General features: G+C 39.1%; 1 non-coding gene across 1 annotated transcript; it reads left to right on the top strand.

Annotated features, from left to right (window-relative positions):
- The first annotated feature begins 14190 nt into the window (after window positions 1–14190).
- LOC115300546 lies at window positions 14191–14296 on the top strand. The gene has a single exon (XR_003912715.1). It is a non-coding gene; the product is annotated as a U6 spliceosomal RNA (small nuclear RNA).
- The last annotated feature ends 12551 nt before the right edge of the window (window positions 14297–26847 follow it).

The following is a 26847-nucleotide window of genomic DNA, read 5'->3' as shown; positions in this document are numbered from 1 at the left end:
TGTGCAAGGAAATGGTAAGTTCTGGATTTCTGGGAAATAAAGAGGCATACGGCCTACTGTAGATGCCCAGTTATATTTGGATAAGCATAGAAAAAAGTCTGATGGGAAATTCTCCAAACTGTTTACCCACATTGAGGTTGGAAATATGGGACACGGGGGTCTTTCAGTTTTTACCTTATATGCCACTAACTATACTGTTTCAAATTGTGACAAGTGTGTGTCAATTTTATAATTTAAAAATACACCTTTGTGAACACACAAAAACAGTTAATTTTGGCTACAATGCATAGAACAACTTGGAGTTGGGCAAGTCTGAAGCAGAAAGACAAGTTAAAAGGCTACTTATGACAGGTGATGAAGTTCTAAACCAGAGAAGTTGCTATGGGGATGGGGAGAAGGAGAAGTCAAGGGCGTCAAGCCTGTAGAGTTGTGTAGGTAGTGGTACCTTTACTGAGACAGAGACCATGGGGGAAACAGATACGGGTTAGGAGAGAAGATAAAGTAGAGGCAGTGAGAGCAGTTTTGTCCATGTGACCATTGAAGTGCCCACGGGATATCCAGGTGGAGCAGCCTGGCTGGTAACTTGAATGTATGGGTCTGACATTTGGAGAGACAGAGGGAGATACAAATTTGAGAAGTACCAGCACATAAATCATAAAAGTCCATGAGGGTAGATGGTATCTGTCTATTCCCAGGAAAAGTATGGCAAGGGAGAAAAAGAGAGGGTCCAGGAACACGCTTGCCTTAAAATCAGGTATAGAAAGAACTCATAAAGTTGTCATGGAAGGAATAGCTTGGGGGCACCTAGATGGCTCAGTCAGTTACGTGTCTGCCACAGGTCATGCATGACCTCATGGTTTATGAGTTCAAGCCCCACGTCTGGCTCTGTGCTCAGCGAGGGGCCTGCTTGGGCCTCTGCCCTTCCCCTGCTCATGCCCCCTCTCTCTCTTTCAAAATAAATAAATAAACTTAAAAATAAATTAAGAAGAAGGAACAGCCAGAGGAGTAGGAAGAAAACCAAGAGGTCAAAGTGCCTTGGAGGAAAAAGTTTTGAACAGGGAATGGATAACTGTGTCAAATACTTCTGAGAGGTAAAGGAATTGAGGATTCAAAAATGACCTTGACACGCCCATCCAGAATGCTGCGTTTCCTGCAAGGTGTCACTCAGAATGATTCTAGGTGGGAGGGGTAGGCAATGGAGCCTCCACCCTGCTTATGGCTGTGTCTGAGCCAACATTTATCCTTTGCTTTCTAGTCAAAGGTGCAGGACCCAAATCTTGTCACTATACTCTCATCCAGGCATGGTGCATTCTGAGTTCTAGAAAGTCTCTTCAAATGGAAAGTACTAGAAACCACCAGTGCAGCAAACATACTACACTCTCTCTTTGGCCCTGAACAAAGGTGAGCGGGCCTCAGTTTTCCCATTAGTAACTTAGAGGGTGAGAGGGAATAATTTTTAAGGGCTCCTTCCAACCCTCATATTCCATGATACAATAAACCACACAAAGAGACAGACTCCTATCTAGCTTTTCCTGAGCAGGGAACACTTAAAAATCTGATGCAAAAAGCTTGCTCAGAGACCATAGGCTCTGTGTTGATTAACCAAAGGTAAGAAAGCATAAGGCCTGCTTGAGAGGCTTGCTCAGTCTGCATCCAGATGCAGGACCTACAGTTAACTAGATTTCACATACAATGAAGAAAGGATATCACACTGAATAGATGTTTGACTTCAGAGAAAGCCTTGCTCTTTGAGCCCTTCTTTGGGGCCACTGTACAATGAGAGACAGGATAAGACTGGTGACAGGCCCAGTTCAAATCCCCACTTATGAGCTGTGTGACCTCAGACAAGTTATCTAGCCTTTCTGTGTATTGGTTTCCCCTGCCATTAAATAGGGATAATAATAGTACCTACTTCATAAAACTGTATGATGATTAAATGAGTCAATATTTATAAAGCACATAGAACAGCCCATGGCACATAAGACACATAACACACGTGATTGATTTTTTTTTCATTTTTTTAAAATGTTTTATTTATTTTTGATACAGAGAGAGACAGAGTGTGAGAGGGGGAGGGGCAGAGAGAGAAGGAGACACAGAACCGGAAGCAGGCTCCAGGCTCTGAGCTAGCCGTCAGCACAGAGCCCGACGCTGGGCTCGAACCCACGAATGTGAGATCTGACCTGAGCTGAAGCCGGAGGCTTAACCGACTTAAGATTTTCAACTGTTGCGTTCCCCAGGCGCCCCATGATTGTTAAATAAAATAACAATAATACACACATACATGCATTTGCTGATTGACTCTACATCTCTGCTTTGTCTTCCAGGATAGCAGCTTCATCTTCCACACACAGCCCTCAGACAATTCCAGGTACCTCTTCACACTAGCAAAATGGATAAACAATTCTACCTTAGGTCTTTACGCTGTATCATGTAGAGGAAGAAAAGTATGTCTCTTCCAATAGGCGTCACAGAACATAAAGTTTTTCCTTAAATTTTTTTTTTCTTCTTTGCTGTAATTGGGTAATGTGGTCAGTTTAGACCTACCCTTGCAAGTAGGATTAAGTCAGTGTCCTCAACTCCATGGCTAAAGAGTAAAGCAGTGGACAGCTACCCAGAGGAAGATTAGAGTATGATTTGACCATGCGATGAAGATTTTTTTTAATGTTTTATTTATTTTTGAGACAGAGAGAGACACAGCATGAGCAGGGTAGGGACAGAGAGAGAGGGAGACACAGAATCCGAAGCAGGCTCCAGGCTCCGAGCTGTCAGCACAGAGCCTGATGTGGGGCTCGAACCCATGAACGTGAGATCATGACCTGAGCCGAAGTCAGAGGCTTAATCAACTGAGCCACGCAGGTGCCCCAAAGGGATGAAGATTTTTAAAAAATGTTTATTTATTTTGAGAGAGAGTGTGTAAGCACACAAGCAGGGGAGGGGCAGAGAGAGGTAGAGAGAGAGAATCCCAAGAAAGCTTCACACCCAGCATGGAGCTTGATGATGGGCTCAATCTCATACTGTGTGATCACAACCTGAGCCAAAATCAAGAGTCAGATGCTTAACCAGCTGAGCCACCCTAAGGGATGAAGATATTCACTATAGTTTCTACTGGATGACAAATACCAGGCTACACTCTGAGAACATAATCCTCAAAGTCACAATTTCTGCCCTCCAGGAGTTTACAGCCTAGAAAAAGACCATTATAAGACAGCACAAGGAGAGAGGCATGAACATGGCAGCATAGAAGAAGGTCACCTAGTTGATCTTTGCCAGGCCAGGGGCAAAGAGGCATAAAAGAGTGGGGGTGTAGGTTGTCATGGAGCTTCCCAAAGGAGGTGAATCTTGAAAGAGAAGTAAAGCTTTATCAAGTGAGGAAGGGGAGAATGAATTTCCAAGCACAGAGCACCACATGATCAGAGGCACAGAAAATGCAAGCAATTCAGAATGACTGGAGCATAAAGTACATGTATGGTTAGGGAGAGGGGGCAGCAGTTAGGGAAGAGGGGGGAGATGTGAGATGGAGAGGCCAGCAGACCCCAACTCAGGTCAGATTTTTGTTGAGGTCTATGTAGTAATGGCATGAACGCAACAGTTGAAAATCTGAGGTAAGTAGAGAATAAGAAAAGGATCATGCAGAACAAAAGGAACATGCTGAAAATGAGTTACCAGAGAGGTAGAAAGATTCAAGTAAAATAGAAATAAAAAACATTTTTAAAAGGAAAAGACTGAAAGTGGCAGTTGTTGCAAAGAGATGAGGCAGGATAGGACCTGAAAGACTTGTGATTAGTAACTGATGTTGATCTTGCCCTCTGACAGAGCAGCTTCGTGATGGTGGACAAGCCAGGATGATTAAGAATTCAGTAAACAGGAGTTAAACGTTGAAGTGGTGAAGTTGGCTACTCTATCAAAACACATTTTATAATAAAATATGTATTCAAATACTTAAAATATTCATTTAGGAAGTTCCCTTCATAAATTTGTACTAAAAAAATAATCAGGACTATGTGAAGACTTACTTACAAAGGCTGTATTGTTATAATTGTAAATAATCCTATGATCATGACTTAAAATGGCTAAATAAATTACAAAGCATCATTCAATGGAAATTTTAATGCAATGATTAAAAATCATGCTATTGAAAACACTGACACGGGAAAAGCATCAAGTTACAAAAGAGAACACCCAGAATGCCCTCAAGGTCTAAATAAGTCTCAAGGTCTTAGAAATAAGATTGGAAGGATATAAACTAAAATGTTAACATTGGTGGTTACCTCTAGAAGTGTGGCTAGGGGTGTCTGAAACATGTTTGATTATTTGTACTTCCCAATTTTCTACTACTGTTACTTTTGTGATGAGAAAAAAAAAAACTGAGGGCTTGCCAGTAATGAAAAAAGAACAACTTCAAGAGAAATATGGTTGGGTTTCTTATAGGTTGAGAAAGACTTGACTTTATGTATGAAGGGAAAAGAAGAGGAAAGATTGAAGCTAGGAGAGGGGATAAATGCAAGAGCCAGGCTCTGAGAGATAAAGGGGGACCTGCGGATGAGGGCCCCAGGGAGAAAGGCAGGGGGGAAGAGACCTGATCATGGATGCACCATCACCTGCCTCTCCGCATGGAGAGCAGGGAGATTAAAGGGATGGAGGAGAGTGAAAAAGGTTTACAACAGCTGCTGTGGGGAATTAGGAAGTCAATTAGCAGTAAGTGAAGGGATTGCAGAGAAGCTCCACGGAGGGTCCAGCTGCCACTGCGGAGCAGGACTTGCTCCCACTGCCAGTTAATACTTTAGTTGCAGCCAAAGAGTAAATGTGTGGTCTGGATCCAAACAATCCATGTCCAGCTAAAAATGTGACCCAGAATAACTGCAATGCTAAGAACTATATTAATGTATTAACTAATTTAAGCTGTGTCTTTTCCAGTTTGGTCTCTGGCACTTGTATATCTTCACTGTAATCATTATTTTAAAAAATAAATGAAGGAGGTGGGCAAATGAAGAAGAATATAGGGAAATGACACTTCATCAGGCAAAATGATGAAGTGTTAATGATTCCTTGGATATGACACCATAGGCACAAACAACAAAAGAAAAAATAGATAAATTAAACTTCAAAATTAAAACTTTTGTGCAAAGGACACTATTCATTGTAAGAAAAGGCACATTTCTCTACAAAATGTAAGATAATATTTGCAAATCATCTCTCTGATAAGGGATTGATAACATATAAAATCTCTTACAACCCTATAACAGAAATAACCCAGTCACAAAATGGACAAAGGACATAAATAGTTATTTCTCCAAAGTATATTTACTAATGGCCAAAAGGCCCATGAAAAAGTGCTCAATATCACTAATCACTAGGAAAATGTAAATCCACAGTGAGATACCACTTCATACCCATTAGGATAATGATTATTTCTGGAGCGCCTGAGTGGTTCAGTTGGTTAAGTGTGCGACTGGCTCAAGTCATGATCTTGCAGTTCATGAGTTCAAGCCCTACATTCAGTTCTGTGCTGACAGCTCAGAGCCTGGAGCCTGTTTCAGATTCTGTGTCTCCCTCTCTCACTGCCTCTCCCCTGCTCACACTCTGTTGGTCTCTCTCTCAAAAATAAAATAAACATTAAAAAAAAAAAGATACTGTTAACCTAAACAAGGAGGTAAATTGAGGCAAGATCAAATAATCAGAAATTTGAGTTTATTTGGGAATAGCAGAGGGAACCACAATTTGAGAAGAATGCTGTAGCAAGCTACAGGTGAGTGGAGAGTTTGGCAGGCTGTATTTACGAGCAAGGAGCCCAAAGAGGGGCAAGTCCAGCCAGAGTCCAAGCAGCAAGTTCACTGGCTTGGGAATGGGGAGAGATTCTTGGTGGATGTTCATTAGTCAGGGGAGAAGTCTCAATCTTCTGTAGATTAGGCATTTACAACAAATCAGTCTCTTGGTTAAATTCCATTCTTCTGAGGAAGCACGCATGAGAGTCTCCATTTCTTATGCTCCAGTTCAATTTTATTTTTTTTAATTTCTTTAATGTTTATTTATTTTTCAGAGAGAGAAAGAGACAGACAAACAGAGCACAAGCAGGGAAGGGGCAGAGAGAGAGGGAGACACGGACTCTGAAGCAGGCTCCAGGCTCTGAGGGCTCAAACCCATGAGATCATGACCCAAGCCAAAGTCGGACACTTAACCAACTGAGCCACGCAGGTGCCCCTCCTCCAGGTCAAATCCTCTCACAACTGCATTAATTTATTATTTATGTAGCCATTTCCTTATTGATGCACATCTAAATTGCCTGAAATTTTTGTGCAATTATAAAAATGAAGTAAAATCCCTTGAATATTTATCCCAGTAAGCTCCTGTAACTATTTCTGCAGAAAAAATACCTAAAAGTGAAATTGTGAGATCATATCATACCCATTTAATTTATGCTAATTAATTATACTTTATAATCCATGTGGGCCAACCTAAATCTTTCTTGGGACAAAGTATAAACATAGGATGGGGATTTTACTTGCCATAGACACAAAAGTGAAAAAGGGAACTTTATGCCTGTTTAGGAAGCCCACATCACTGGAAGTGAGTGGGTCAGGAATGTCTGATGCAGGCAGGACAGATGGAGAGATTTTACTGTGTTCTTCCCTCTCCTTTTTGTCTTTCTTCTTATTTTGACAATAACAAACCATTTTGGATAACTGTCTATGGCTTGTACCAACAAACAGAAGAAAAACATTCCAACAGATGCAGTGGCCCAGCAAGAGGACTAGGATCTTCTGAGATAGCTCCCCATCACTGGGATTGTCCAAGCTCAGGTGAAATGGTCCAGAAGAGAGGCCACACAGTTTGCTTGTTAAAAAAGCACAGACCCTGGAGTCAGGATGCTTGGATTTGAATCCTGGTTCTGATATTTAGCTGGGAGATCTTCAGCAAGTTAATTACCCTTCTGTGCCTCAGTTTCTTTGTTAGTAAAATAGGAATAACAGTACCTACCTTACATATTGTTATGCATCACTTGTTCTCTCCATGTTTAAAAATACCTTTCAAAAGAAACACAGAGGAAGTCAGCTTTCTAAGATTAAATGCCTGTAGCAGTTAAAAAAAATCCCCATAGAAGTTGAATCCAAAATGAGGGCGGGAGAGGGAAGAAGACCCAAGGATAAGACACTGATCAAGAATTCTGGCTCCCAGGCCCCCAGCACTAGATGAATTCTAGTTGTTTGCAGAGCAGCCTCTTAACAAGGAAATTAATAAATACAGGAATCAGAAAGACTATGTGGAGAGAGAATTCAAAGTACTTTTGGGAAATTCTCTGGAGAAAAGTAGAAAGGCATGCATCATATCCCATCATGGTGAAGTAAAAAGAAAACCAGAGGGCAGTCAGCAACTGAGGTTTTCATTCTAAATCTGACACTGTACCACCTTGACCAACTGACTTCACCTGTCTGAGCCTCATTTTCCTTAAAACAAACTCATCTCTCCATAATTTACTCTCATCAACTCTCCAGACCTTTGACTCTAGCAATCAGTACTTAAGTTGAAAAGATTTGATGGTCAGGGTCTTCACACTGAGACAAATGAAAGTCTATAGAATGCCAAACCCCTCCATCAAGAAGGCAAATCAAGGGGTGCCTGGGTGGCTTAGTTGGTTGAGCATCTGGCTTTGGCTCAGGTCATGATCTCATGGTTCATGGATTCGAACCCTGCATCAGGCTCTGTACTGACAGCTAGCTCGGAGCCTGAAGCCTGTCTTCAGATTCTGTGTCTTTTTCTCTCTCTGACTCTCCCCTGCTCACACTGTCTCTCTCTTTCTCTCTCTCTCAAAAATAAATAAAATACATTAAAAATTAAAAAAAAGAAGAAGGCAAATCAAGAGAATCCTAGAGGGCTGGTATGTGGAATTGGGTGTTCAGTGAGGATTTTCTTCTCTAGGGAACAATTTGGCTTAGCTGCCTTTTTTCAAAGTCATAGAACCACAGACTGCCAGAACCAGAAAGCACCCACTCTCACCCTCTCCTTCTGCAGTTAAGAAGAGCCTCAGAAAAGTTACCTGGCTTAGGTCATCCAGAAGGACATGGCAGAGCCAGGAATAGACATCAACCCTCTTGACAGATCAGTTTTTCCTACACCCTTGCTGTCTGGAAATGTGGGAGCCCAGGTCCTAGCACAGAGCAAGTGATCACTTATATTTGGTTTTTAGTTGAACAGCATCCTGGACACAAGCAGGTCTGAAGTCTAGGGTAAGCAAAGGAGACACTAGTGTCTCCTGAAAAAGAGGAGAGGTCAAAAAAGTTCAATACTCACAACAGTATTTTAATGCACTATTTAAAAATTAAAAATCAATGAACAAAATACAAACTATATACAAACTATAAAACTTTAAAATAAAGACAGACTCTGAACCTGCATTTGTTCAACACTGCCTCACCCATCTTGTTCTAATCCCAACCCTGGCTCCAATAAAATTTTGTTTATAAAAATATGTTGACAAGCCACAGCCATAGTTTGCAGATTTGATTGTTTAAAATATTGCATTAAAACTTTATCTTGACTTCTGAACTTAAAAAAAACATTTTTAATGTTTTTTATTTATTTTTGAGAGAGAGAGAGAGAGAGAGAGAGAGAGAGACAGAGAGAGAGACAATATGAGCAGGGGAGGGTCAGACAGAGAGGAAGATAACAGAATCCAAAGCAGGCTTCAGGCTTGAAGCTAGCTGTCAGCACAGAGCCTGATGTAGGGCTCAAACCCATGAACCGTGAGATCATGACCTGAGCCGAAGCTTGATGCTTAACTGACTGAGCCACCCAGGCACCTCTTGATTTCCAAACTTTTTGATGCCCCCTTAAATTTCATGCCCAAGGCAAGTGCCTCAGGTTTTTCACCCTAGTCTTTGCTGGGCAAGACAAGGAATGTCTGGTGCAGGTCACCAGGGCAAGGCATGCTGTACCTAAAATCCAAGGTTTTCTAACCTTGGATCCATGGCCCACCCATGGGAGTCTACAGATAGGTTTTAGGGATCCATGAATCTCCTCAGGTTATAGACAAAGTACTGTGTTCACAAATCTTTTCCTGGGAAACAAAGAGTCTTTAGTCTTCATAATCTCATAAGGATCCCAAAAAGGTTAAGAACCCTTACACAGAATGAGGCAGGAAGTTTCCTTCTTATACAAACCACCCCACCTACCACTTTCCTGTGTCTTCATGTCTTTATTATTCTTCCTGCATAAAATGTGCATCTGTAAGAAAAATGTATGTTCATTCTCACATAAGTGCAAATGACACAATAAGACATAAAGCCTTGAACACTCTTTATTCACTATAGCTCAAAAGCCTTTGGGCCAACCTTAAGAGTGTCCAAGGAAGCAATTTAAGTAATAGGTACATGCTTCAGGTGGACATCTCCCTGGCCCTCCCACCTCAAAGTACAAGTCTAAGAGATTTCCATAACCCTTCCCAGGTGCTTCTCACCCACAACCAACACCCTTTCAACGAGTCAGTTTTAAAGAGTAAGGATCAAGACAGCACCGGCTAAAAATGAAGAGATCTCTGCGAAAGGAGCCGCTCAGCAATCGGGTAAAAACCCTTCCCCAGGCCTCGCTTGGAGGAGAATTTCCTAGACAGGCCTCAGAGAGGCTCAGAAACCAAGTACGCAGGACCGGAAGCTTGGGGGCGGGGACCCGCGTCACCCAAGCGGCCAGGCGGCCCTGATTGAAGGTTTCTAAATGGCTGCGTGTTTCACGCTACCACTGTTAAAAACTGCAATCGAAGTGGCAAATATTTACCTTGGAATCCGACTGACTGAAAATATTTGGTTGGAGCCAGATGTGTCGCGTGTCTGTCCCTGAAATATTAGCTAAAGGAGTGATTTAGGAAAATAAAATGGTGGGTGGGGTGCCTGCCTGGCTGAGCTGTTTACTTCCCTTCTCCTGCAGAGCGTGTGGAGCTTCTAACAATCTTGTAGGGAATGTGAACAGCTGGGAAGCAGGCCAGGCTGGGAGAGAGAGAGAGGGTCTGTTTTGCTTTGGGCAGATAGTTTTACATAAATCAGAGATATGGAAATATACATCTTACGGCTCTTGGTAATGCTCTCAAAACAATTTACCCGGGAGAAGTAAACTGTGAAGTGATTGTGTCACAGTTTTAGTTCTAAAGCACGTCTAAAATAAGGGCACTAGTTACTTGGGAGCCGGCAACTCCTTTTAGAAATGCTGCTGCTTTCTAAGTAGCTTGTCTGTCCTGAGAGGTGGGCAATACAATTCATATAGCTTAGGGTTGAACAAGATGCTTACTATGTGCCTGGCAAGGTGGTCAGCTTTATTGTCTCGTTGTCTAGCAATTCTCACAACCAGAACAGACCCGGGATGAGTTACCATTACCTAGCTCCATTTTCCAGACGAGAATCAGCTTCAATCAGAGACGTTGAGTGACTGACTTATCCAAGATCTCAGGACTCATGAGTGACAGAGATGGGATTGGAACTCAGGCAGTCTGATACCTCCGTTCCCAGCCTCCCCTTGAGAGCACCAGTTATTGTGAGATACATCGCTGGCCTGTAATTCTACAAGGGAGGGAATGAGATTCATGTAGCTGATTGGAGAGGTTTTACCTGTCTGCAGCCAAAGGTAATCTCTGGGAAATGCTGCTTGTGAGGAAAGTAGAACTAAAAATAAATGTAACAAAAATAAGCTTCCTGTAAAATACTTTTTTTAAAGTCAGTATTTTATCTTCCTCAAATGTAAAGAGAATACAAAGTATACAGGGGTGTGGATTCAAGCGATAGAATCTTTGACTCCCAAGGGCAGAAACAAAGAGTCAGAGGAGGCAAACTGAGTACCTGATACCCATTATGGACTACGCCCACTTTCTCCAACCTTCCTTAACCTAATCTTAATCTAGAATCTGTGTTTAAAGACATGACATTTTAAAGAAGTTACATTACTTTGAGAACAACTGCTTGTTTTTAATTGAACTAATTTTTTAAATCTGATTTTGTGTGTTAACAGAACTCATTTATTGAAATATAATTTCCAGCTTCCCAGTCACTTAGCCTAGAAGCCTTCAAATTAGTCTCTGCCGCACTTTGCTAGTCACATCCTCCTTTCAGCTGCTCCTTCTGCCTTGAGGTGACCACCTAGCTCTAGCCTGCCATTCTAGTCACTCCTTGAACTGTCCCAGCCTAACTGGAAGCTCAGTGTGGGATCCAAGAGAGCTTGAAATCTAATTCTATCCCTACTACTGAATAATTGAGGGTACTTAGTGCCTTCATCGTAAAATGAGGGTGTTGGGATAAATGATTCGCTGGCCTTTATAATTGGAACATTCTTTGCATCTGCCCCTTAAGCTTTCTTTCCTGTGTCTTTCCTTCAAGAATCATGTGCTTCACCACAATATACCCAGGACCCAGCACAGGCCCTGCACATTCCTATGTCTGCCTTTCTGCCTTTATCTGGACTGTCCCTCCTCCTTCATCTCCAGACAACCAAATTCTTGGCTTAAAGACTCAGATATAATGCCAACTCCCTCAGAAAGCTTCCTTGATTCAGTCTAGGAATTATACTTATTCGGTCTAGGAATCACATAACTTAGTATCTGCCCTCTTTTTGAGCACAGAACCATATTTGGATTGTTTATGTATCTTCAGGGTCCAGGCCATCTTGTATCCTCCCCAGTGCCAGGCCAAAAGTAGGCCTTCAGTTAAAGAGTAGTCGTAATAAATGGGAATGAAACATTAGCTGATATTAACTACTAGCAAGTAGAAAATACCTATTAAATGTGAGCTATTGTTTTTAATCCAATGATGATAATTTTAGATGTTTATAGAATGAGTGGGATGAATGAAATAAATTGCAAGACAAAAAAAAACTGATGAAAATACGCCAAATTTTGGTAGGCTGGATCTGAAGACATAAAGTAAAACGGCATACATTACTTAGTAACATCCAGGAAACTAAGGCAATATTTGGGGTCAACTTTTCTAGATGTACGTCGGTAGACATGTTTAAAATTTAAAGAACCATAGGAACCTTAAACTTTTGAACAAATTATATCAGATTTTAATCTCAACACTGAACTTCTCAATTCTTTCTGTTTCAATACATATCCTTACATATTGAGTACTTTTTAAAAATATAAACTCTAGAGACGCCTGGGTGGCTCAGTTGGTTAAGTGTCTAGCTTCAGCTCGCGTCATGATCTCATGGTTCATAGGTTCGAGCCCCGAGTCAGGCTCTGTGCTGACAGCCAGTTCAGAGTCCAGAGCCTGCTTCAGATTCTGTGTCTCCCTCTCTCTCTGACCGTCCCTGGCTTGCACTGTCTCTCTCAGTCTCTCAAAACTAAATAAAAAACATTAAAAAAAATAAAAAATATATATAAGAATTTAAACTCTAAAATAGAAAAAAGTAACATGATTTCTTTATCAAGTTAACCAAAAATAATACATAAACAAATTTCAGATTTAGTGCTCAAATATCACAGTGAGCTACCTCAAGTATTTTAATATATAAATGCCCACAGGTACAACATGTCCTGTTGAAAACACAACCATTACAAATGAATGAAGGCAAGAAGCTGCTGTTGCATGCTGTGGAAAAAACCTGCAGCTGTGGAAAGAAAAGGTCTCTGTCTTGAGTGAAAAGTATTTCACCATGAGTGCACCTGGGTACCAAAACCTTACCTTGGCTAATGGGAGAGTACAATGTTAAGACCAGGGGGCCAGGGAATGGAAAAATGTTTCTAACACTGCCTTTTTCCCTTTTTTCCTCCCTCCCTCCCTCCTTTCCTTCTTTCTTCCTTTCCTTCTGATCCAAAAGGAATACATTATAAAAAATTTAAAAGTTGCAGTTATAATACATATAGTGAAATCTCCCCAGATTCCATCCGACTTCACCCCATCCCCAAATAATCATTGTTAACATTTTGGCACATGCGCCTCTATTTTTTCCCTGCATTTGCTAACATTATTATTGTTACTATTGATTTTTCCAGAATGAGATCATAGTTTATATGCCATTCAGTGACCTGCTTTGCATCAAGTCAGATTCCTAGCATTATGATATATGGATGTACCCACGACTTTCCTGATGGATTTTCACTGATATTCCGCGGTTTTGAACAATGCTCTCATATACAATCTTGTATTCATATCCTTTTGCTTCTGACACTGCTGATGATAGGGTAGACCCCATTTTTAAGAGCTGCAGAGAAGCGTTAGTTCAGCAGTTTTTATTGATAAAACAGTTAATCGGCAGGCAGTCTCAAGGCAGATTAGATAAAACTATACTTGGGAACAGAAGGACTCACACCACACACCCAGATTCAAAGGGACTTCCTGAGAGGCAGCTGTCACACCAGGTTTATCTTTGGAAGTTGAGCCAGTTTATCTTCCATACCTGAGTTCCCTCTGCAACAGAGAGATCTGGAGGGCATGAGTATATCACATGTGTGTAAGATGCATGAAGCATGGGCATTCACATCTGAGAATTAGAATGATGACAGGTAGGGAGATTCAAGAAGTTTAATATTCAAGATTTTCAGCTGAGAAGACTGTATTTGAAAAGCCTCTGCGTAACTGAGGGAAGAGACAGTGGCTTTGACAGCTACATACTGTCTAGCAGCCCAGCTCCAGGGTCTTGGTGCAGAACTCAGCCTGCTGCCTCTTCTGAGAGCCTCTGGGATTCCTTCCGCCCTGGCTGGAAAGGGGGTCTTTAACAGCCCTCCTCTGAGCGGAGGCTTTGCTTTGACCATCTTCAGTGGCCTCCAAGCTTGTCAGGCTCTGATAGGAGCAAGAAGAACCACCACTTCCTATCTGGTAGGAGACTGAACTTACTGTGAGTGCCTGTGGCGAGATGGCCACGCACCCAGACCCGTTTCTGAACCTGTTTGGTTTTTGGCCTGAGTCAGGAGATTTCCTCTTTCATTTGGTTAAAGAGGATTTAAAATTAAAAAACCATCCGATTTGAACCTCTCCCCCAGCACCCTCCAATTCCCTCCTCATTCTACAGCTAAGGAAGGCCAGAGTGTAAAGTGACTGGCCCAAGGCCTTATGAGGAACAGAACTTTTTAATTCCTCCAGATGACTGCAGTCTTTTAATTAGCATTAACAACTTGTTATCATCAAGGAACCATCAGCATCAGCGGAACTTGCCTGGTAAAGGGCCTTTGACTTGAATGCTCCAGAGAGATTTATCAGAATAGAAGTAACAGTTGTGCTTGCTTTGGCAGCCCATACACTAAAAATTAGAACAATACAAAGAGTAAGCATGGCCCCTGTGCAAGAATGACACGTAAAATGGAAATGTTATAGTAATAATAAATTATTATATTATATAATAAATGAATACGGATAACATACCAGATCCTGTTCTAAATCTTCTACGTCCTATTACTATTACTTTTCCCTCTCTTTCTTGCTTTGCCTTCTCTTAGATTTTCTTTTCCTAATTTCATTTTTCTCTAATTGGTTAGAAAGTGTGTGTGTTGTGTTTATTATTTATGAACTAGCTGGTTTAGCATTCTGATTTAACAAAAAGTTTAAAGTTAATATCTTTACCTTACTCCTAAATAATCAAGGACCTTTGATGATTTTAATTCAAGTGTAAGCCCAGTATTTTAATTCTAGTCTATCCCCTCCCCAACAAAATTAAGAGTATGTTGTGACATTATGTTTTTTCCATAGACAGTCTTTGCTGAGAAATGCCCTCATATTTACCAAAATGTTTTTGTTCAGTGTTTTTTCTTACATCTCAGGCTTTTCATTTTTTATTCCATGAAAGTACATCATTTATGATTCCATTTAGTGATTTTCTTTGAGTGATGCATGTTCTCCAGTTATTGAAGGGGAGGAGGGTTTTGTTGTTTTTTTCTGTTTGCCTGGAAACAATATTCTTTATATAATTCTTGTCTTGAAATATAGCTTCATTGAATGCGGAATTCCAAGGTCGACAGCTATTTTCTCTCAACATATTGAAGAAATTCGTACACTGTATTCTCTTCCTTAGTTGCTCTTATAAAGTGAACTATCAATCTAACTACCCTTGGTTTTTTTTCTCTTTGACTGCTTTAAGGTCTCTCTCTGTCTCTCTCAAATAAATAAACTTCCAAAAGCACATTAAATTTTTTAAGCTTTTCTTTCTTAAGTAATCTCTTCACCCAATGTGGGGCTCAAACTCGTAACTCTGAGATCAGGTGTCACACACTCCACTGACTGAACCAGCCAGGCATCCCCCATCATGTCTTTTTTCTTTTTTTTTTGAGATACAGAGAGAGATAGAGCATGAATGGGGGAGGAGCAGAGAAAGAGAGGGAGACACAGAATCTGAAGCAGGCTCCAGGCTCTGAGTTGTCAGCACAGAGCCCGATACGGGGCTTGAACCCACAGACCGTGAGATCATGACCTGAGCTGAAGTCAGATGCCCAACTGACTGAGCCACCCCAGTGCCCTTCATCATGTCTTTTTGTACTGCTTTTCTCCAGTCTTTCTCTACCACTACACTTCACCAATCAACCATTGATCTACTTTCTATGATTATAGATTAATTTAAGTTTTGCAGAATTTTATACATATGGAATTATATAGTATGGATCCTTTTTTTGGCCTGATTTCCTTCACTTGACAAAATTATTATGAAGTTCATCCATGAACGTTGTTGTATCTATATGTAGTTCATTTATTTTGACTGCTGAATAGTACTTCATTGTATGGATATACCACAGTTTTTATCTTGTCATTTACTGTTGAACATTTCCAGTTCTTAGCCATTCCAAATAAAGTTGCTACAAACATTCATTTACATCTTGGTATGGACATGTGCTTTCATTTTCCTTAGGTAAATATTTAGTAATTGAATAGATAAATTATATGGAAGGCGTACATTTAGCTTTTTTTAAAGACACTGCCAAAGAGTTTTCTGAGGTGGTTGCACCATTTTACATTCCCATCAGCAGTGACTGAGCTCCAGTTGTCTACATCCTGGCCAGCGTGTGCTTTTATGAGGCTTCTTACTGTTAGATATGTAGCTATAGCATGTTATGGTTTTAATTAGCATTTCTCTAATGACATTGGACATCTTTTCCTGCGCTTATTTGCTATATGTACGTCCTCCTTAGTGAAATGTCTGTTCAAATGTGTTTCCTATTTTTAAATTGGGTTGTCAATAATAAATTGAATTATAACAATTCTCTACACATTCTAGATATAAGAATTTTGTCAGATGTACATTCTGCAAATATCTTTTTGACAGTCCATAGCTTGCCTTTGCATTTTTTAAATTGTATTCTTTGAGAGCCAAAGCTTTTGATTTTGATGTAATCTAATTTATTGGTGTTTTCCCTTATAGTCATGATTTTTATGTTATATCTTTTAAAATCTTTGACTAATTCAAATAAAATTGTCATATACATAACATATATACATATATATGACATATATATAATTATATATGAGAGAGAGAGAAAGAGAGAGAGAGGGAGAGAGAGAATCTTAAGCAGGCTCCATGTTCAATGCAGAGCCTGACATGGGGCTTGACCCTGGAACCATGACCTGAGCCAAAATCAAGAGGTGGATGCTCAACAGACTGAGCCACCCAGGCACTCCTATCTTATATAATTTTATGTAGTAATTTCTTTGTTTTGTTCTGTTTTAGTCAATGATACATTAATTTTTTTATTGCTCTTGTAATTTTAATTTCTAACTCTTCATTGCTTATATAGTTGATCCTAAACAATCACAGGTTTGAACCATGTAAGTCCAATTATACATGGATTTTTTTACAGTACAGTACTGTAACTGTATTTTTTCTACCCTAACATTTTCATTTCTCTACTTTACTTTATTGTAAAAATCCAGTACCTAATACATATAATGTACAAAATGTGTTTATCAACTATTTATGTTATTGGTAAGGCTTCTGGCCAACAAATGGCTATTAGTAGTTAAGTTCTGGGAGGGTCAAAAGTTATATGCAGATTTATGACTGCATGGGGTGTCAGTGCCCCCCTCCGAGTATTGTTCAAGGGTCAACTGTATATAGAAATACATATAGAAGTTGATTTTTGCACTATGGTTATGTATCCTGAAAATGTGCTCAACTTACATGTTCTAATAAGTTCTTTTTGTAGAGTCCATAAGATTATCTACAAAGATAATCATGATGTCAGCAAATATAGGTTTTTTTTCCCCCTTCTTTCCTACTCCATTACCTTTAATTTGTTTTTCTTGACTTACATACTGGCTAGAAACTCCAGTACAATGTTGACTAGAAGTGGTAAGACCAACCATGCTTGTCTTGTACCTGATCTTAGGGGGAAAGAACTTAGTTTTTCACTATTAAGTATGATGTTAGCTTTAGATTTTTTTATGGATGTCCTTTATTAGGTTGAGGAAGTTCTATAACCCGTTTGCTGAAAGATTTTAGCAGGAATAGGTGTTGAATTTTGTCAAATGCTTTTTCTATACCTATTGAAATAAACATAGTTTTTCTATTTTTTAGCCTGTCAATATGGTGAACAATTTTTTTAAGTTTATTTATTCATTTTAGAGAGAGAGCGAGACTGAGTGGGGCAGGGGTAGAGAGAGACAGAGACAGAGAGAAAGAGAATCTTAAACAGGCTCTCTGCTAGTGCTGTAGAGTTGATGCAGGCCTCAAACTCATGAAATGGTTAACATTTTAAAGTTAACTAATATAATTCACTGTACTGGGGCACCTGGGTGGCTCAGTCGATTAAGCATCTGTCTCTTGAGTTCTGCTCAGATCATGATCTCATGGTTCCTGAATTTGAGCCCCACATTGGGCTCCATCCTGAAAGTGCAGAGCCTACTTAGTATTCTCTCTCTCTGTCTCTGTCTCAAAATAAATAAATGAACATTAAAAAAAATGTGAAACCAAGTTTATATTCTTGGAATAAAACTCACCTGGTTATGATATATTATCCTTTTTACATATTGTTGGATTTGATTGGCTAAAATTGTTAGAATTCTTACTTCTGTGTTTGTGAGGAATATTGGTCAGTGATGTCTTTCTTTGGTTTGGGTATCAGGATAATGCAAGCTTCATAGAATGTTATGAGATGTAGTCAGTTGTCTGGAAGAGTTTTTATAAAATTTGTATTATTTCATCTATAAATGTTTGGTAGAATGTATCAGTGACACCAGTCATGAGTAGTGTTTTCTTTTGGAAAGGCTTAAGTTAAAATTCTTAAGTAGAAATAGAGCTAATTCAATTCATTTATTTCTTCAGTGAGCTTTGGCAGTTTGTGTTTTTCAAGGAATTTTCCACTTCTAAGTTGTTGAATTTATTGGGATGAATTATTCATAATTTCCTTTTATCTATATAATCTGTAATAATACCACCTCTCTCATTCTTGATTTGGCAATTTGTTTCTTCTTTTATCTCTGCTAGAAGTTTATTTTTTCTGTTTTCCATTTCATTAAGCTTCATTATGGCTTTTGTTCTGCTTACTTTAGGTATAATTTGTATCTTTTCTAGTTTTTTAAGGTAGAAATTGCTGCTACTGACTTAAAATTTTTCTTCTTTTCTAATGTAGGTATTCAGTGCTATAAATTTCCTTCTAAGCACTGCTTTGTTGAATCCCACATATTTTAATATGTTTTATTTTCATTATCAGTTCAAAATAGTTTCTAACTCTCCTTTTAATTTCTCTGACTTGTATGATATTATTTACTTGCTAAATATTTGTATATCTCAAGATATCTTTTTGTTATTGTGGGGTTTTTTTAATGGAGAGAGAGGGGAGAGAGGCAGAAGGAGAGAGAGACAGAGAGAATCTTAAGCAGTCTCCACTCTCAGCATGAACCTGATGTGGGGCTCACTCTCCATGACCTGAGCCGAAATCAAGAGTTGAACATTTAACTGACTGAGCCACCCAGGCACCCCTCTGTTATTGATTTCTAATTTAATTCCATTATGATCAGAAATAAACTTTGTATAATTTGAATCCCTTTAAATATATTGGCACTTCTATGTCTCATATGGCAAATACATTTTTTACTTAAAAAAATGTATATTCTGTGTGTACTTTAAAAGAATGTTTATTTTCCTGTTGCTGGGTACAATGTTCTAGATTTGTCGTTGGAACAAGTTTTTTTGATAGTGTTGTTAATGTCTGTTCTACCAGTTATTGAGAGAGTGGTGTTGACTCTATTAATTGTAGATTTACCTATTTTTCCTTGCAGTTTTGTCAGTTTTGCTTCATGTATTTTGAAGCACTATTTTTAGTTGCATAATATTTATGATTGTGACACTTTCTTGAGAAACTGTCTCCTTTATCTCTAAGAAATGTCTCTCTTTTATCTCTGGTAATACTTTTGCTTTGAAATCTGTTTTGTCTGATATTAAAATAGGCACCCAGCTTCCTTTTAGTCAGTGTTATCATGGTGTATCCCCTTTCATCCTTTTACTTTTAACCTATTTGGTTCTATATTTAAAATAGATTGTGTGTGTGTGTGTGTGTGTGTGCGCACACGCATGCACAGCATATAATTAGATCTTGCTTTTTCTATCCACTCAGATAATCTCTGACTTTTAATTGGGATATTTTTTTTAAGAAAGTAAAGTATCTATACAGGAAAGCTCCTTTCTAATGTAAAACAGAGTTTAGAGAAAAGCTGCTTTGTGCCGGCAGGGCAGCTCCATATGATGAAGTTTTGGGGTGATAGTGGGGTTCATGGATTCTGGAGCCAATGACCAAGAAAGAATTCTTGAAGATGTCTTTGGTGCAAACAAGTCATTTTATTAAAGCATGGGGACAGGATCCATCGGCAGGAAGAGCTGCTGGGATTTTTTAAAATTTGGGATTTTGGAAACTGTGCTGCCCAATAGAATAGCCACTAGCCAGTTATCCCTATTTAAATTAACTCAAATTAATTAAAATTTAAAAATAAATTTCTCAGGCACATTAGCCAAATTTCAAGTGCCCAAAAGCCACAGGTGGGTATTAGCTGCTGTATTGAACAATACTAGTTCAAATCATTCATCTTTACATATAAGGGAATTGTTGATATGGTTAGATTTGAGTCTAACATCTTGCTATTTATTTTCTTTCTCCCATTTGTTCTTTATTCCCTTTTTATTTATGGAAGTTCTATTTGCTTTCAAATCTGCTTGGTCATTCTTTACTGTCATTATTCTCTGCTCATAATTTCAAATATTCATTTAATCTCTTTAAATATATTAAACATAGAGATTTTCTATTTTGTGTCAATTCCAACATCTGAAATATTTGTGGGTCTATATTTGCTGAAATTTGCCTTGATGATTCTTATTCATGGTGTCTTGCTTCCATTGTATATTTAGTGATTTTTAAAAATATATAAGCTGTCTATTTTCATTGGAACCAACCAGTAGGAATTCTTTTGAGACTTGAACTAAAGTTAAATTTTCTTTTGTTTCTAACAGGTTCCGGGGGTGCTACCAATGTGGGACTATAGTTAAATTAAAGTTTTAACTTAAAATCCAAGTGAATCCTGCCAGAAAACACATGTGAGGACCAACTAGGTTTTTATGAATTCTCAAGAAGAATTCTGTCTCATCCATCAGCACCAAGGTGAAGATAGGCATTTCTTCACTATCTCTGGTGCAGTGTGATTTCTTATTCAACCTTGCACTGAGGGTGTGATAAGGTGGTGTTCCTATTCGTTTCTCCACCATAGTCGGCTTACTGGTAACTCCTGGCTCCATGCTCTGATTCATACCGCTGTCAAGGAGGAAAGACTCTCTGGAGTTTGAAAAAAGCCTCAGGATGATAGCTGGCTGGGCACTTGTTTCCTGACCAGATTTCCTACTTTCATTACTGGTTTTGTAATCAACAAATTTGTTACTTTGAATGTATTTATAATTACTTAAAAATATTATTCCCGGAATTTTAGTTGCTTGCTTCAAACTGGAGGGTTGTCTAAGGTATTTAATCCATACTACTACAAGAAATGAAAATTTCCAGCTCCATTATTTTCCAAATTGGAGCAAGATGATAAATTTCAGAGCCATTGGTTAACAATAACAGCATAATAACTATTATATGTTGAGTGCCTACTCCAGCTCAGGTATTTTGTACATATAATCTTCAGTCTTCACAATAATTCTACTAGTAGGCATTATTCTTTCCATTTAACAGATAAAGCAATGAAGATTAAATTATCCAAAGTCACACAACTAGTCAGCGAAGGAACCAGAACTCTGCTGTTTGCAATCAGTTATGATCTCCTTTTCAAGCTGCCAAGTCTATTTTCCTAATATTGAAAATACATAGTGGCTTTTATATTTAACAGCAGGCAGTGAAAGCAGGTTGGGCAGAGAAGAGATGTTAAAGGGAAAGATTGTTCACTTATGTCCCAATACATCGTAGCCTCCAATCATTTCACCCTATATCTCTGAAACTGTGCCTCATCAGGTTCCAAATGCTCTATGGTAAAATGGTCATGCAGAAACTTGCTTCATAACATTAGAAGCCAGAACTCTCAGATCTTCCTATTTCCCTATTATTCCCAAAGCTCCAGATAATCTTTATTTGTGCGAGACACAGAACCAATTCTTTCATCTGAATTCTGTTTTAGACCCTGATATACCCAATAGGACTTTCTCATAACTGCAGCCTGTAGATGTCATTTTTCTTCATTTTGGGGGTTGGTGGCTTTTGTCCTTAGCAGCTGTGGCCTTAGACTTTATCTGGGTTTGCAATCAGGAAGCTGTGATACTTCCTGAGACTGTTCAGGGTACAATTTACACAATACAAACTGAGTTCGCTTTCTTCACTTTGGAGTTGCTCTGGGGTCCTTAGTGGGTTGACTGTACTTTGTCCACTTTTCTACAGGTTGAATCCAGCAGTTGGTGAGAACCAACCTCTGTGGTTTACAACCACTTTTGTTTCCTGAGCAATATACACAGAGAATTTGGAAAGACGGCAATGATTAGGATTGGAGTCTAGAAAACCGTTAAGAAGGAGGAAGTTTATCAACTCAGTGGGAGTAAATCTCCAAACCACCTTCAGAATGCTAACACGCACATACTGTTTCTCATTGCCATGACCAATCAGTAGGTTGTTGAAGAAAACCAACCTAATACCAGAAGCAGAGAGAAGTTGGAGAAGAATCATCATTTTTAGATATTCAGATTCCTTGGCCAAAGAGAGTCAGGAATGACACTGATTGGTGCCACTTATTATATACAAGCTTTTTCATTTCTGAAATGCTCCCAAAGCTATGACCATCATTCTGTATTTAAGAGTTGTTTTTATGCTAGCCACACTTTGAAACTCTGTAATGAATTAACCTATTTTTATATTTGTTGATGTAATACTTATACTACTTTTAAATATTATTAAAATTCCTATGATTATTCCAGTTACTAAAAAAGGATAATTATGTAACATGACAGAGTACTAATTATCACTACAATGGCAATCATATTACAATATGTAAATGTATTAAATTAACATGTACACCTTAAATTTATACAATGTTGTATGTAAAATATATTGAAATTAAAAATATTTTTATAAGCTTATTCATGAGTTTCTCAGCTAAGAGTCTTATTTCTGGGTCTTCTTCCTTAGAGTCCTGTCTTTGTTCATTTTGGTGAAAAGAGTATGGTAGGAGAGAGGCAAAGACACAAGTCAGAGTCTGTGTGAGCGGATTTGGTAAAGAGAAATGGGTGAGCGCAGGAGTGACTGGCCTGAAGTTTGGGATCATGTCTGAATTAGAGGTGTTCAGCTTTGCTGGTCTCCACAAACAACGATGATCCGGAAGTAAATGTCCACCACTCACTGCCTTATGACCAAAGAGTGGTGTTTTTGACAGCTATACTATCTGTCCTCTGAAATCTAAAGTTTTGTGGGGGGTTTTTTTTTTGTGTATTGTTTGTTTGTTTATTTGTTTTTGAGGAGAAACAGCACCAGCAGGGGTGGGGCAGAAAGAGAGGGAAAGAGCGAGAATCCCAAGCAGGCTCCTTGTTGCCAGCACAGACCCAGACACGGGGCTTGAACTCATGAAACTGTGAGATCATGACTGAGCCAAAACTGAGAGCCACTTAACTGAGTCACCAAGGCACCCCCAAAGTATTGTTTCACTAAGCTCCACAAAGTCTCTGTGAAGTGAATGAGTAGTAATGGTATTACCATTTCCTTAAGAAAAAGGGGTGGGGGCAGACATCTAGGCATGACACTGCTGACTCTCATGAGGCTGGACTATCTCCTCGCCCATCACACCCACAGAAGAGCCGGCCTTCAAATCTTGACTCTGACATTTAGTAACTGTGTGACTCGAGGCAGCTACTTCTCTGAGTTTCAGTTTACTGATCTATAATATAGGCATAATGACAACTGCCTGATAGGAATTTTGAATTGGGAAAATACTGGCAAAGAAACTTGACACAATATCAGCACGTAAGAGATGTATGTCTCTTCCCCTCCCCCACCGTTTACAGAGCCTAATTTGTCATTGCATGTTTTCTATACTTGGATCAGAACAGAAGTATCTGAGTATCCCTGAGGGTGGCATATTTGCAGTCAACCACACTCCAATGAAGACGTGCTAAGAAGGTACTTAAGAAAGTGACCACTTGGGGGAATAAAAGAGACATTTATAATGGCAAACAAAACAGAAAAAACCCACAAGGACGCAATGAAAACTGAAACCACAATAATCTCTAAATAGAGAAGTAATAATTGTAGCCTATATTTAAGTGTACGGGAAGCAAGGGTTTGGGCAGAGGCTGCTTGCCATGGAGATCATGCTTATTTTTTCTAAGTTTGTGGAGAGAACTGAGCTGATTTTTTTAAAGTCACAAAATGTTTCAAGTCTTTCTAGTCTTACCCCAAAATTAGACAAATAAGAGAAAAAATAAAGCATGATGCTGAGGGGAATGTGCGAGAGTAGGAGTATTTAGGTAGAGTCACTGGTATTGATAAAATTGTGGATTTTAAACTTGGGCTTGGATCATGGTTGTTCAGTTTTATTATTACACTCACAACTTCTAATTTCATTACATACGTTCTTATTTATATAACAAACGTTACATAATAAAAGTGTTTAAGTGAATTGGAAATTGCTCAGTTAGTTCCACAGCAATAAAAAGAGACTAATCAATATCTGCAGGGAGATTTTATTTGAAATCAAAGATAATGCGTGTAATCCTACTTCTCAAATCTGCCAGAAAACATATTTGCATTTCTGATTTTAGAAACAATAAGTCAGTGAACAAAGGGAGTATAGCTTTACCTCTGGACATTAGTAAGGGCTGGATCAGGTGTCTCATACAATTGTACTTATTCAGGGACACAGAGAAGCCTGGTCTCCATCAGGCAGATGGAAATAACTCAGGTGATGGTATCAAAGGGCACCAGGCAGTGCAACAGTTTCACGCTTGGGAAAGATGTCCATAAATTGCAGCCCTCTGCAACGAGTGGCTAATTTCTTAAATATCCTTGTGACTTGATTGAAAGAAAAATACATTTCTATAAATTGAATATTTGTGATTTAGTAATTGACTGTGATTTAGTAAGGATGATCAGGACTTCCAGAATAAAAGTTTGTCATGATCTAATTGAAAAATAAAACCAATCAATGACGTGAGCTGGCCCCAGAGAAGGGTGTAAATCATCTGAGATTAGCAATGAGAGCCAGGTTGCCTGGTTCTGTGTCTTTGAACAGCATTGACCAGTACAATACATCATAGGAATAGTGTTAGGATTAAATGAGAAAACACATGCAGAGAATTTACAGTTCTTAGCCGAGTAATTCTTCATAAGTGGCAGTTACTAATATTAGAAGATATCAATAATGATTAAAAAAATTAATGATAGTAGGGCTTTTTATTGAGGGCCTTCTCTATACCAGGCTCTTGACATATATGATATTATATTTTGTTCCTTTTTGCGGGGGAGGCTATAGATTTATTTTACAAATTGTGTTTAATTTGTAAGGTGGGTGGTGAGTAAGGTAAAGGAAACCAGATTTTTCAAAGAGATAATGATCACAGTGAAACTGAAAGCATAAGATAAGGAAGAGACATCAATCACGCTTTTTTTCAGGGACAAAAAGAGCTTCAGGATATCCAGATTTCATTTGATGCACAAATAAAGAGTAAAGCTAATTCCTATACCCCATGGGACTAAAAAAAAAAGGCAATTGCACTCTCTAGTTTAAAATGGCTGTTCATACTCTGAAATTGACCATCATCCCACATAGGCACAGTTTGGCACATCGCCTACTGTAATAATGTGGGGAAAGCGCAGCTCAACTAAATGCTAACAGCAGATGCTCTGTGGCCCAGAGAAGCAGTACTTGCACTCTCCGTATTAACCTTTCTAGGCCCCTAAGCTTAGGTTAAACCATGAGGGAGAGTTTGGGCCTGTTGCTTGTTCTCCCAAAATTCCTGGCATCAACAGTAGACTTAGGTAAGATTAAAACATTACTCAGTAGGGAAATATATGAATGTATTACTAACATACTTCCCCCAAGAAGTTCTATTGCCCTGAACTTAGACTAAAACTTCAACAATTTTTAAGTAATATTTATCATTCAAAAATTATTTATTATATGTTAGGCATTTTGTATTGGTCCTGAGGATGCAATAGTAAATAAAGCAGACATGATCTCTGACTTTGTAGAGTCTAAAATCCAATGGGGAGTCAGGTAATAAATAAGAAAACAACAAATTGAAAGTTGCCAGGAAGTGCATAAAAGAAGAAAGCTTGTAAACATAATCACTCAGACATAGCTCAGCCTCTTCTAGACTGTCTAGGACTGGGTACTCTAGAATATTAGGGAGGAAGTCTAAGGGTCATCACTTTTCACAGCATGAGAACTGGAAGAAGAGGGGATGAGGAGGAAGTTTCATAGCACACATTAATATTTGCATGCACACATGGTAAAATGGTACCATGACCTAGGATAAGGCTATACCCTGTGAGAGGTAGTCATATTGATATTTGGGAACTTCAGGCAGTGAATAAACTTCCCAGAGATTGCAGGTATAGACTAGAAAATCCTTGGAGGGACACTGATCACTATTCTTCACTCTTGAACTACCAGAGATCCTCTCCAAGCAGGGTGTTTTCAGGGCCCAGCCAGAGCTTTGATAGACTTACAGGACATTAATGGTCAGAGCTGGAAATTCCCTTAGAGAGCACTTAGTCCATCCTCCTCACATTACAAAGAAGGAAACAGGCTCAGAGAGGAGATAAGCCCAAGTTTAAAAGCTAGTTGGGAGCACAGACTGGCTAGATGCTCAAAGATCCCATTTTCTCTTCCTTGGCACAAGGAAGATTACATTTTCCAGTCTGGGATCATATGTTGGTGTTCTGGCCAATGGGATACAAACAGGAGTGACCTATCCCATTGTCCTGTCTTATATATATAATTTTTAAGTTTACTTATGTGTTTTGGGACACAGAGAAAGCATGAGAAAGGGTGGGGCAGAAAGGGGGAAAGAAAGAGAGAGAGAACAAGATTGAGAGAGAGAAAGATTGAGTGAGAGAGAGAGAGCGAGCGAGAGAGAGAGAGAGCGAGAGAGCGCAAATCCCAAGCAGGCTCCACACTATCAGCGTAGAGCCTGATGTGGATCTCAAACTCACAAACTGTGAAATGATGACCTCAGCTGAAACCAAGAGTCAGATACTTAATTAACTGAGCCAGCCAGGCACCCTGAGTCTGTCTTTATGAAATTCTCAAATAATCTTCTAAATACTCTTTAGCTTCATCATCAGCATTTATGCAGATATCTGCATTTATGCAGATAATCCAGCAGAGGACTCCAAGAAATCCTTAGAAGATGGCAGCACCATTAGACAACTACAGATGGGAGCGGATATATCTTAATCACCTGTGAAGGTAGCAACCTGAACACACTTAA

The sequence above is a fragment of the Suricata suricatta genome, chromosome 8 (assembly GCF_006229205.1).
Source record: "Suricata suricatta isolate VVHF042 chromosome 8, meerkat_22Aug2017_6uvM2_HiC, whole genome shotgun sequence".
NCBI lineage: Eukaryota > Metazoa > Chordata > Mammalia > Carnivora > Herpestidae > Suricata > Suricata suricatta.
Note: the sequence above shows the minus strand (reverse complement) of the source record. Positions and strands in the feature narration are given on the sequence as shown.